Genomic DNA, 13,142 nt, shown 5'->3' on the forward strand with positions numbered 1-13,142 from the left:
ATTTTCCACCTTTTCAGGAAGATTAACCACTCTTAGGTTCAGTCTTCAAGAGCGGTTTTCAAGGTCGTCTCACTTATGTGAAAGGAAGGCTAGGCGTTTAACTACCTCTTCCATCTTGCCCTTCTCTGTAGTACCTGTGTCTTCTACATTGCTGATTCGCTGTTCAGCCATATCCATGCGTCCTGAGAAGTCTCTCACGTCCTTTTTTACCTCATGAATCGCATTAAGAACGCCATACATCTTTGTCGCAAAGTCACTTCTCATCATGTCCAACTTTTGAATCACATCCAAATTCTGGCCCGTGTTGGTAAAACTTTCTTCAGGTTGGGAGGCGCTGCATGCGTTAGCTACACTGTTAGCATCCCACTCGTCGTCCTGGTCTGAGTGATGAGGCGTCCGTTTTATGCTTCATTTTGGATTTTTTTCGACGGCATTTCGATTTTTATTTCACCTCAAACAGTTAGTGAAAAAATATACATGTGTTTAATCAAAAAGATGGAGAATATACAGGATTTTCAACAACCCCAGGAGCTCACAAAAAGACGTTCACTCAGTTCGGAGTCATAACCACGCCCCCAATTTGCTATTTTAGGATAAGTGAACTTGTTACTCGTATCCGGAGACTCTCTTACAACATTTTGACATGAGTGAGGTCCTTCAAATCAAGACACCTTTTTCAAACTTGCAGATTTTAAAGTCTCAAAGTGAAAAAGAATCCCTAAAAAATGTGTTGAGAGTTGACCCTCTCTCATACACACAGCATTGATGCTAATTGCTGTGAACAGGTGTTGTGGGAAGCTGTGCTGTCACCTCTATGACAGGCTGTGACAGCGTCCAGGTGGCACTACAGCTATCTAGAAAAATGACACATTCACAAATCATAGTTTATGATGATGGTCATAATATAATATAATATAATATAATATAATATAATATAATATAATAAATAAAATGTCAATTATAAATAAATCTAATAAAACACAGGTTAAAAACATGTCTACAGAGAAACTGTGTACTGTACATGCACCAGTATATGCTTGGGGCAAAAAAAACATTTAACAAAAAACAAAAACATGGGGATTAATTAAACGACAGTGTTGAAATATACTGTATGGCTGCTAGGATTTTAGCTTTATTCTTTTTATTCTTTTCATGAAAATGCATTATTTATACCAATCACATACAATTCATTTGAAATTTCCTTTACATTTCCATGATCAGAAAGGAGCAGATGGAAGAATAATATTCTTATATTTATCTGTATCTGTAATATTCTTATATTTATCTCTAATATTCTTATATTACCCTGATTTGCTCCCATTCAGACACAAGAGCATTGGTGGGGTCAGTAATGTTGGCTGATGGGGTCAGGCTCATAAACTGTTATATTTCATTCAAAACGTGTTCAGTGTAGTTAACACAATTCTGCACAATTCTATTGTACTTTATAGAAAAGTACACTGTATGTACAGGGGTATTGTCATGAAATAATTAAATGAATATATATATATATATTTATGTGTTGCACCGCACTAAAATGTTTGAGGAGATTGCATGGATCTGAGAACACCCCTTCTTATGCTCCCTGACAGACACTTTAAGAACCTTCTCTATTAAATTTGAAATAAAAGTATCCTCAGTCACCACCAAGACTCAAAGAGAGATGTAGAGCCACGTCCGCCCATGAACTGAGTGAGACATGTGGAATGTGACATCCTCACCGTTCGAGAGACCATGAAGCACCATCAAGTACTCACTGCCACATCCTATCAGTGTCCACATGGCCACCTTGAGTTCTTCTTATCTTCTCTTCTTAAAAAAATCTAAAGCACAACCACAAATCTTAATGAAAAAAAAAAAAAAGATTATACTTTATTTTAGTGTCCTTGTTAAAGTGTAATTATACATTTAATTGCTGAGTAATTTTAAATAACATTAGGGTTAAGGTTTAGGATTGATTAAGGTTATGTAATTTCTATTATATAATTTACTATTGTCAGGATACACAGAATGGTAGGAATGATTAGTAACAACAAGTTTATTATAAACAGGTGATTGGCAAGGTGAGTATTTTCAAGACAATGCTTAGGAAACCAGGAAGACGATGGAGACTTGTAGAAACAGGACGGTAGATGAACAGACGTAGCATACACTTCATAGGAGGTAGCGCAGACGGGTAAGTGAGTCCTTACTCATGAAGGAGATCAGTGCCAGAGTGAGTTGTGTGCTTACATGTGTCTGTGATGATGAGCAGATGGATTGCAGGTGCGGGTGATTAATCCTCAGATGACAGCGATTTTTGTGATTGAGTGGTTATGGAGCCTGGCTAATCTCTGACATATATATATATATATATATATATATACACATATACACACACTCCCCTAAAGGATTACTAGGAACACCATACTAATACTGTTTGACCACCTTTCGCCTTCAGAACTGCCTTAATTCTACGTGGCATTGATTCAACAAGGTGCTGAAAGCATTCTTTAGAAATGTTGGCCAATATTGATAGGACAGCATCTTGCAGTTGATGGAGATTTGTGGGATGCACATCCAGGGCATGAAGCTCCCCACATCCCAAGATGTTCTATTGGGTTGAGATCTGGTGACTGTGGGGGGCATTTTAGTACTGTGAACTTATTGTCATGTTCAAGAAACCAATTTGAAATGATTTGAGCTTTGTGACATGCATTATCCTTCTGGAAGTAGCCATCAGAGGATGGGTACATGGTGGCCATAAAGGGATGGACATGGTCAGAAACAATGCTCAGGTAGGCCGTGGCATTTAAACAATGCCCAATTGGCACTAAGGGGTCTAAAGTGTGCCAAGAAAACATCCCCCACACCTCATTCTGATTCTCATTCTGTTTACGCCAAATTCTGACTCTACCATCTGAATGTCTCAAAAGAAATTGAGACTCATCAGACCAGGCAACATTTTTCCAGTCTTCAACTGTCCAATTTTGGTTAGCTCTTGCAAATTGTAGCCTCTTTTTCCTATTTGTAGGGGAGATGAGTGGTACCTGGTGGGGTCTGCTGCTGTTGTAGCCCATCCGCCTCAAGGTTGTGCGTGTTGTGGCTTCACAACTGCTTTGCTGCATACCTCGGTTGTAACGAGTGGTTATTTCAGTCAAAGTTGCTCTTCTATCTGCTTCAGTCGGTCCATTATCCTATGTCCTCTAGCATCAACAGGGCATTTTCGCTCACAGGACTACCACATTCTGGATGTTTTTCCCTTTTCACACCATTCTTTGTAAACCCTAGAAATGGTTGTGTGTGAAAATCCCAGTAACTGAGCAGATTGTGAAATACTCAGACCAGCCTGTCTGGCACCAACAACCGAGCCATGCTCAAAATGTCTTAAATCACCTTTCTTTCCCATTCTGACATTCAGTTTGGAGTTCAGGAGATTGTCTTGACCAGGACCACACCCCTAAATGCATTGAAGCATATGCCATGTAATTGGTTGATTAGATAATTGCATTAATGAGAAATTGAATAGGTGTTCCTAATAATCCTTTAGGTGAGTGTATATACAGTATATATACAGTATATATATTCAATTCAATTCAAATTTATTTGTATAGCGCTTTTTACAATACATATTGTTTCAAAGCAGCTTTAAAGAAAGTGCATTTCAGAAATGTACATGTAAAAATACATTTCATTTAGTTAATCATGTAATAATTTAGAGCATAACATATCGCCGGCATTGAGTTGTCTCTTCACAGGCTTTGAGTATATATATATACACTCACCAGACACTTTATTAGGTACCCCATGCTAGTAACGGGTTGGACACCCTTTTGCCTTCAGAACTGCCTCAATTCTTCGTGGCATAGATTCAACAAGGTGCTGGAAGCATTCCTCAGGGAGTTTGGTCCATATTGACATGATGGCATCACACAGTTGCCGCAGATTTGTCGGCTGCACATCCATGATGCGAATCTCCCGTTCCACCACATCCCAAAGATGCTCTATTGGATTGAGATCTGGTGACTGTGGAGGCCATTTGAGTACAGCGAACTCATTGTCATGTTCAAGAAACCAGTCTGAGATGATTCCAGCTTTATGACATGGCGCATTATCCTGCTGAAAGTAGCCATCAGAAGTTGGGTACATTGTGGTCATAAAGGGATGGACATGGTCAGCAACAATACTCAGGTAGGCTGTGGCGTTGCAACGATGCTCAATTGGTACCAAGGGGCCCAAAGAGTGCCAAGAAAATATTCCCCACACCATGACACCACCACCACCAGCCTGAACCGTTGATACAAGGCAGGATGGATCCATGCTTTCATGTTGTAGACGCCAAATTCTGACCCTACCATCCGAATGTCGCAGCAGAAATCGAGACTCATCAGACCAGGCAACGTTTTTCCAATCTTCTATTGTCCAATTTCGATGAGCTTGTGCAAATTGTAGCCTCAGTTTCCTGTTCTTAGCTGAAAGGAGTGGCACCCGGTGTGGTCTTCTGCTGCTGTAGCCCATCTGCCTCAAAGTTCGACGTACTGTGCGTTCAGAGATGCTCTTCTGCCCACCTTGGTTGTAACGGGTGGTTATTTGAGTCACTGTTGCCCTTCTATCAGCTCGAACCAGTCTGGCCATTCTCCTCTGACCTCTGGCATCAACAAGGCATTTCCGCCCACATAACTGCCGCTCACTGGATGTTTTTTCTTTTTCGGACCATTCTCTGTAAACCCTAGAGATGGTTGTGCGTGAAAATCCCAGTAGATTAGCAGTTTCTGAAATACTCAGACCAGCCCTTCTGGCACCAACAATCATGCCACGTTCAAAGTCACTCAAATCACCTTTCTTCCCCATACTGATGCTCGGTTTGAACTGCAGGAGATTGTCTTGACCATGTCTACATGCCTAAATGCACTGAGTTGCCGCCATGTGATTGGCTGCTTAAAAATTAAGTGTTAACGAGCAGCTGGACAGGTGTACCTAATAAAGTGGCCGGTGAGTGTATATATATATATATATATATATATATATATATATATATATATATAAAGTCCAGTTCAAATGTAACTGCCGCTCGTCACAACGACTGCCTCAGTTGCTAGGCAACAAAACCAGACCATCCCATTGAACAACTCCCTGGACACAGCTAGCAACAATTTGTTAGTGTGACGATACATTTTGATAGTTTCTTTTTCTAAATAATCAGTGGTGGAATATAACTACATACATTTACTATGGATTAAAGTATAATTTTGAAGTACTTTAGATTGTTATTCAACTCTATCTCAATATCTTCATCTTAGTGGCAAATATTGTACTTTTTATGTAAAACTGACTTTTTACACATGGATATTAGATATTATTTTAAAAAATGTGAACAGTAAATAATAGAAACACTAAAAATATGTCTTATAGATCCAGGATAGGCAATGTGAGTCCTGGAGGGCCTCTGTCCTGCAGAGTTGAGCTCATAGGACAGTTTTGCATGTTAAATAATTTTATGGTTCGATTTTTGCGTATGTGAGTTAATATCTTTTATTCTTCCCACTTTCTGATAACGTCTCAGTGACATGGCAGCCCACGCCTGAGTCAGCCCTGCAAACCTGTTAGTGGACAGAGTAAATATACACTCATCCCAGAGGATGTCCCGCTGGCAGAGGGGTCTCCATTGTGCAGCCCATCCATGGTCCAGCAACACTACAAGGATCTCCTGCTCATCTCAATAAAAGTTTACAGAAAAATGTTTTCTTCCAATCTGTTTTATTAATTGTTAATTCAAAATTGTTTTTAGTTTTTCTTATAATATAGATAAGAAAAGTATTTCCTGAGGACATCATCTCCAAGCAAGGACCCCAGTTTATATCCCCAGGATGGAAAGTTTTTTTTTTCTTTCAACTAGTGGGAGTTTCAAGTTACCATGACTTTCTCCCATAGACTGTAAAAAAATATGGACGTAGTGTCCGTGACGTCACCCATTGGTTTCTGAAGAGCGTTTTTGAATCCTAAAGTGGGCGGGGCTGGCCGTCGGCATCTTGGCAGTGCGTCACCTCTCGTCACTACCGGATAAATTAAAATGGGCAAAGAGGCGGGATGCAGGTGGAGCTGAGGTGCTACTGCCGCTGAATTGACAGCTGATTGAAAAAGTAAAGCCAATGGTTAAAGTTCATGTTTTGCCCATCGAAATATTATAATAGTTAAGACGTAACTAAAAGTGAGACTATTTACTTTACTTTTTTATCAACTTTATTAATCTCACACAAGGGGCAATGTATACAAGTACATCACACACATTTCTCACAACATACAAGCAGTCAACTATGTGCTTCGTGATGCATTATTATTCTGCTAGTTAAAAATGTATTAATTACTTACAATATTGCTCAAAGCTTGTGCATGTGACAGTGATTCAAGGCAAGCACATGTCAGTCGGCATCTCACGTCAAGTTCGTAAAGAGCTTTAATTCAGTCTACTTTACAATCTGATTTTGGCCGCCTCTAAGTTTCTCAGATGGGTCAAACCAAAGATATTACCTCAGAACTTCAAGTAAATGAACTAGAAATCCGCTCTCATTCAAGGGTGTGCATCTATTGCATGGACGGAGAGAAAGCACTGAAATCATCAGACATCCATTAGTCCATGTGAGGGAAACAACTGGAAACACAGCGCTGGTTGTTCTCTCCATACTCAACACGACGGAATCCAACGGCATGCACGGGCGAAGGTATACATGTATTAAATTGTATGAAATAATCACGGAAAAGCACAAACACAGCTGAGGGTGACGCTAACAGACAGCAGACAAACGACTAGCAATGAAAGCAGTGGCAAGAATCCACCTGTCACTCAAGTGGCCACACCCTTAATTATGCAGAACTTTAAGGCTTAAATATAATTTAAACAGATGTGTTGTAAAAAATTCACCCCCCTCACAGTTGTCATGAAGGGAAAAATGAGCTATAGACCAAAGCCACTTTTTGCTCCAGGCTGTAAACATGTGTTTTTTTTTTCTGCTGTAAAGTTGGGCATTTTAACATGGGGGAGATACAGATTTGACTCGCTTCTGCAGCCTGCAGTTTAATTCACTTCCGTGTTGGCTTCAAGAGAGAGACGGGGAGGTTGCCGCTTGGTTTCTCCTCAGGCTACCATCCAAATGAACCATCCATGGAAAGACAGAGAGGAAAATCCAAGAGATTTGATGTTACCTGTGGTCATACTGCCACAGTCACCAACATCTGCCCTGGGCCGAGAATGCTCAGAATTGTCTTCGTCAGAATTCTACTGCTCTCGCAGCCAGGTCTGCTCCTCTAGTAATAAGTAATCATTACTGCACCATGTGCAGCTCGAATATGTCCTCACTTGCACTCAAAGATACACATCTGATACCTTTGCTATTAGTACAGATAAACTGTGAGAAACAAAGCAAGTGATAGTCGAGAATACGATACCAATGGTATCGGGCTAAACTAAAGCTAGTAGATACGGAAGCTTGTTTCTGCCATTCAATAAAATTTTTCTTTTTTTTAATTGTGACTTTTTATCTCACAATCGCGAATTTCTTTTTCTTTCACATTTGATTTTCTTTTTTAATCAATGTAGAATGTGTAACTGAAAAATAAACAGATTAGGGCTCTGTTTGAGGACAAGAAATTAAACCCAATGTGACATGATGAATGTCCAAAAGATGGCAGAGAGAGAGAGAGAGAGAGATATTTTGGTTGCTTGACAGTTGTAGGTTACAGTTTGACAAGAGTTTATAGTTTGACACAACCGCAATGTTGTGTTATTTTGCGAGCGTACACAAATATGTATACATATATATATATATATATATATATATACTGTATATATTCCAGTTTGAATAATTTCCTGTATGAACAAGAGGACAGAGTACATATGTTTTTATGTCTCCATTGTTCAATCATTATTTACACACACACACACACAGACATTATTGTTCTAATTAGATCAGGCAAGTAATATCCTGTCTTGTCCCTTAAAAAAAACAAAAACAAAAAAAACTAGGTGTTTATATATATATATATGCAAAGAAATGGTTTAAAGCCAGTTATTTATGTATTTTGTTGTAGTGTCTCAGTAGGAAATATCAGTTTACATTTCCAGACATTAATTGTGTGATAAATTGTAATAATCCAGTGAAATTTTTGAATGCACAAGGATTCTGACAACAGCCAATGCTCCACACGGAGGTCGGATCTCACCATCATCGAGTGCATCTGAAATTATATGAAGAAACAGAAAAAACAGAGACTAAGACCAGACTATATATAAATATAAATATAGCTGCAAGCAGCGATGAAAGGACCAAAGCCGGCGGCAATGCCACCCCGGTGCCTTTAGGTAACTAAAGGAACCAGGGTTGCGGTGCCACCGGCTTGGGCCCGTCATCGCTGCTCGCAGCTATATTAAATTTTACAATCTTTGAGGTTTTCTATATAAAATCTATAAATTATAGTTATATGAGTTAAAGTTTAAATAATCACCAGTTACTAAAATAAAAACCCATTTTGACTGACAAAAAATCAAAACATAGGGTGGGCATTGTCTGATGTGGACTTATGTGGCCTTATATAAAAGTCAATCAGACCATCGTCATCATCTGGTTAGAGAAATCTCATTACCAAACACTCCAGTTCTGAAAGTACAGCATGTCCCATTTAAACCAGTAAACAGAGGCAAAAATAGCTATTTGTTTTGACCTGAATTTAACTGACCATGGAAAACATTTACTTCAAAGTCAGTCAAAAGAAATCTTTACAAGACCTATGTTAGCATATTATTCCGATGAATTGATAGATGTAAATAGACCAACTGAATGTATGCAATGTATAGATTTTAAAAGACAGTGAAAATTATTTAAAATGTATATTGTTCTCAAATGTTTAAGAACAGAGGTTGTTGGGGATCTTGAAGGCACAATGTTGACTCAAAGACATTTCTCATGTTAACATCAGACAAAACAATCAAATGGCAAGTCACTGGCAAGAAATAATCCAGCATTGACTCATGTTAAACAATTCAAATATATCATACTCTCTAAAAGATGAAGAAAGCCACCATTTGGGAAATATTCTCTCTCTAATCATAGCCATGCTAGCCAGTATGAGGGTGGCCGTGTGCCAACAAATGCATAAATTAGTAGATACAAATTAAAAATTAATTTATTAATCCTCACTATATACACCACCAAAGCCACCAACTACACCATCTAACTCCATTTTAGGATTATACTTTTACAATAGATTTCTTCAGGGCGGGAAGAAAGTTGCTCAAGTCCCATTGAGTGTCAATGAAATTAATATTAGCAAATGTCAAAATCCTTAACTAGTACATGCAATCCAAAACAGAGCAAAAAAAAAAACTGACCCTGTTAAAGAACATACGAAGAGTTCAGATGCAAAAGCCTCTAAGTGCCATTTGAAATTTTTTTCTAGAATGATCATTTTTATCAAGCTTGTATATTTAACTTCAGTAATTTCACTTAAATGGCAATGATAATTACCTATTAATTGTTATTTAAGTGAAATTACTGAACTTAAATATACAAGTTTGATCAAAATCATCATTAAAGAAGAAAATTTCAAATGGCATTTAGAGGCTTTTGCATCTGAACTCTTCATACATAACACAAATTATTCAAGCACATAAGGACAGTATTTTATATAATCTAAAATATAGATAGAGCAGTCATGATTAAGCAGAAAAGAGAGATGCTACAGAGAGGCTCTCATTTATTTATTTATTTTTTTAGATAAAAAATACATGAAGATGCTACTGAAATCCAGTGACATGAGAAAGAAAATTAGACAGAGAGAGATACTTAAAACATCAATACATACCTGTAGTATTTTCGAATTACCATGCTTTCCACCCTCATATCCCCCTGAGACGAGTTATTTATGTATTTTTGTCATATAAAAAAAATCCTCTGATGGTGCAAAAATCAGCATACAGTCAGTAGTAGGGGCTGTTCTGGATGTTTTCAACCTGCCCATTAAGGGTGAGAATGAACACATAGTGTCAGCCATCTTTTTATGGAAGCTAAGCTAGCAGGCTCTTGTTCTGTGGAGAAAGCTGAGTAGTAGGGGTTACGAGCCTCTTTTTCCCGGACATGTCCGGCTGTCGATGTCTGGATTCAGCTTTTGCTTTCTGCAGTCGCCATTCATTGTCTACATGTACACCTTTTGTTTCAGTCTAACTGAATTCATTCCGATTGGTGCATCTGAATGTAGTGTTTACATGAATGCTAAACACGTGATCGGTTGATGTGCGTTTTAAAGAGCCCCTATCATAGCATTTGAAATGTTCCTATTTTTGTTTTGGAAGTTCCCAAAAACAGTTTAACGTGCATGCAAGGATAAAAACCACTTTATTTGTCTTATAATATGCATTTATTTTTACCCGATTTGCTCACCGACTGCCAAATGATTCGTTCGACGATTCATTTTCCCAAACACCTCCTTTGAGTGACGCGAATCTGCGGCGATTGGTCAAATGACCCAGTCAGTTGTTATTGGTAAACCGTAGGCAGAGATGGTCGCAACGGAACGCCCATAACCAGGATTATAGCTTGTCAAGTGTTGAAAATTGTATATATTGTTTGAAAAAACATGTCAGAAAAATTGCACTTTCCACACGGTCACTCTTTTTAGGGACAGTGCTTATTATATAGAGCAAAGTCATATTTGGCTAAGTCGTTTAGGAGGTAATTGCCATTTTTGAATGAATGTCTGGTGAATATCAAAAAAACCTAACTTCACCCTGCTTAGAAGCTGCGTGGAGTGCACAACACACACAACACAATATAACTATATTGTGCATAATTATGCATGCTTCAGAAAACATAATAGCAAACATTATTAATAATAGTTATAGATTGTGATTCGGAGGAGGACGAACCTGATCCATATACACTGGATACCCAGACAGCAAACTGACATTGAATCAACGTGGAAACGACGTCTCTCATGACATTGAAACAACGTTGATTTTCTCATCGAATTAACGTTGAACCAACGTCAGACGCGGCATTCTTCAAAGCTAAATGAAAATTGAAAATTGGTTTGCTTTCATAACGTTGAAACAACGCGTTGATTTCAAGTTGATTTTCCGTTAGTTTTGAAAGAATGACGTTGACGTTGGTTCAACGTTAATTCGATGAGCAAAACTATGTCAGATCAACGTTGTTTCGATGTCATATTTCCACGTTGATTCAATGTCAGTTTGCTATCTGGGGAGCCCTCCTTCGGGAACAACCGGCTTGCGAATCCACATTTGAATTCATTTATGTTTTTGAATGATTCATCATTCAAATGATGAGAACACAAGGTTCGGGCTATACTGTTGTGGTATCATTGCAAATATGAACTCTAACCACTGATTCTTCACATGCTCGTCCCTGGGCAATGAAAACAAGATCTGGGAAACGAGACACAGCTGGGCCAAATGAACTCAACAACTAATTAACAAGACAACAGATGACAGCGATAACATCAATGAAACACAAACTGGTGTTGCGTCCCAGTTCGCCTACTTATACTACACCCTAAAAGTCTGTACTCTTTTTGTGAAAAAAAAGTACATATAAGTAATATATTTTGTCTCATGTGTTTGCAATTTGAATGTAATGATGCACTTAAAAGTTAATGGCTATAAAAGTATCTTTACAAAAGTTCACAATGCTGCTGCGGATGCAATATTATGTAGCCAACATTGAATAAATACATTTTTGGCAGGTTAGATACTGAAAATTAATCACTTAAACCCCTTTATCTAAACCCCTCTACACAACTGCTTGACACGTGCACCCTCCATGTCTGTAGTTTTTTAACACTTTTCACTCCTGTTTGTAGTTCTATCCAAATCCTCGTGCAACGCACGATGGGTTGTGGGCAATATCAGCCGCTAGAGTGTGCACCTCAAATTCTGACCGGAAATAGTAGACCATCCGGGTCTCTTTGGAACACTCATTTCAATATACTACGATTTGGGCCGTACAAAGGCTATGTTTACACGGAAGCGATTCTAAAGAGAAAATGCAAAAGTGCCGTTGCGTTATCACTTTTTATTCTGCAATTTGACGAGCGTTTTGGGTGTGAAATCCGCGTGCAGATGGTGATGCAAAAGTCTGTGAAATTCAATGTACAACAACACCAAGCCCGTGCGCCTGCTTACAACCTTCACTGTCAAGCAGAACTTTGCGTTTTTACCCTTTACACGGGAACGCGGTGGTGGAGCGTTTTAAAGATTTCCACTCTGGAGGGTGGTTTCACTTTTTTGCGTTTTTAAGCCCCAAAAACGCCGTCGCCGTGTGAACGAAAGAGACGTCCGCTAAAATATTTTTATGTTTTCACCTGCGAGCGTTCTCGTGTAAACAGGGCCTAATTCTATTTTCAAATACTATTTAAGAAGGATAGTATGCAAATTGGGATGCAGCATGGGTGTGCCGTTTCGAGAGTAGCCATGGTGCGTTCATGTGCTATGTTAGTTGTAGTAAATACCAAAAGCCGACGTGGAAAATGCATATGAACAACAAAAATACACACATGTGGTATTTTCCACTGGGCAACTCGTAGAATATTTTGATGCATGAGTTGCCGAGATGAGATAACCTTTAACCTTTTCAAAATGACAGAGAGCAACGCAAGAGTCGTGAATGGTAAAAATATGTACTATTCATGATCTAGAAAATATACAGCATTTTATTTACCATTTGAGTTTTGATAAAATCATTTCCTTGCTGTAGTAGATGACTTAAGCAATCTAAAATAGTTTTAGCTAAAGAACAGGTCTGGATCTCCATCTTTTAACCACATTACCACAACAAAAGCACTTTGAATGCAACACACTGGTAAATACCAGTTTACAAGTGTAAAATATCATATTTTCCATAGCACATGAACGCACCACCAGCAGCGCAGCTTCTCAAGCTCTGATGATGTCACAGCTCGATTCGCTGGATTTACTGCATGACAACGATCACGTGTGTTTCGTGTTTATCACACCTTTAGTTCCACTGAAGCTCATAAATCATTTTTTTTCTATAACAGTAAGCCCGTTTTTTCATGTAATTGTGATGTTATATTGTGTTATGTTTATCAAAATAAATTTAAAAAAACATCAATCCATTTCATTGATAGTAGCAATA

Source organism: Pimephales promelas, chromosome 7 (genome assembly GCF_988280905.1).
Source record: "Pimephales promelas chromosome 7, fPimPro1.hap1.1, whole genome shotgun sequence".
Lineage (NCBI taxonomy): Eukaryota > Metazoa > Chordata > Actinopteri > Cypriniformes > Leuciscidae > Pimephales > Pimephales promelas.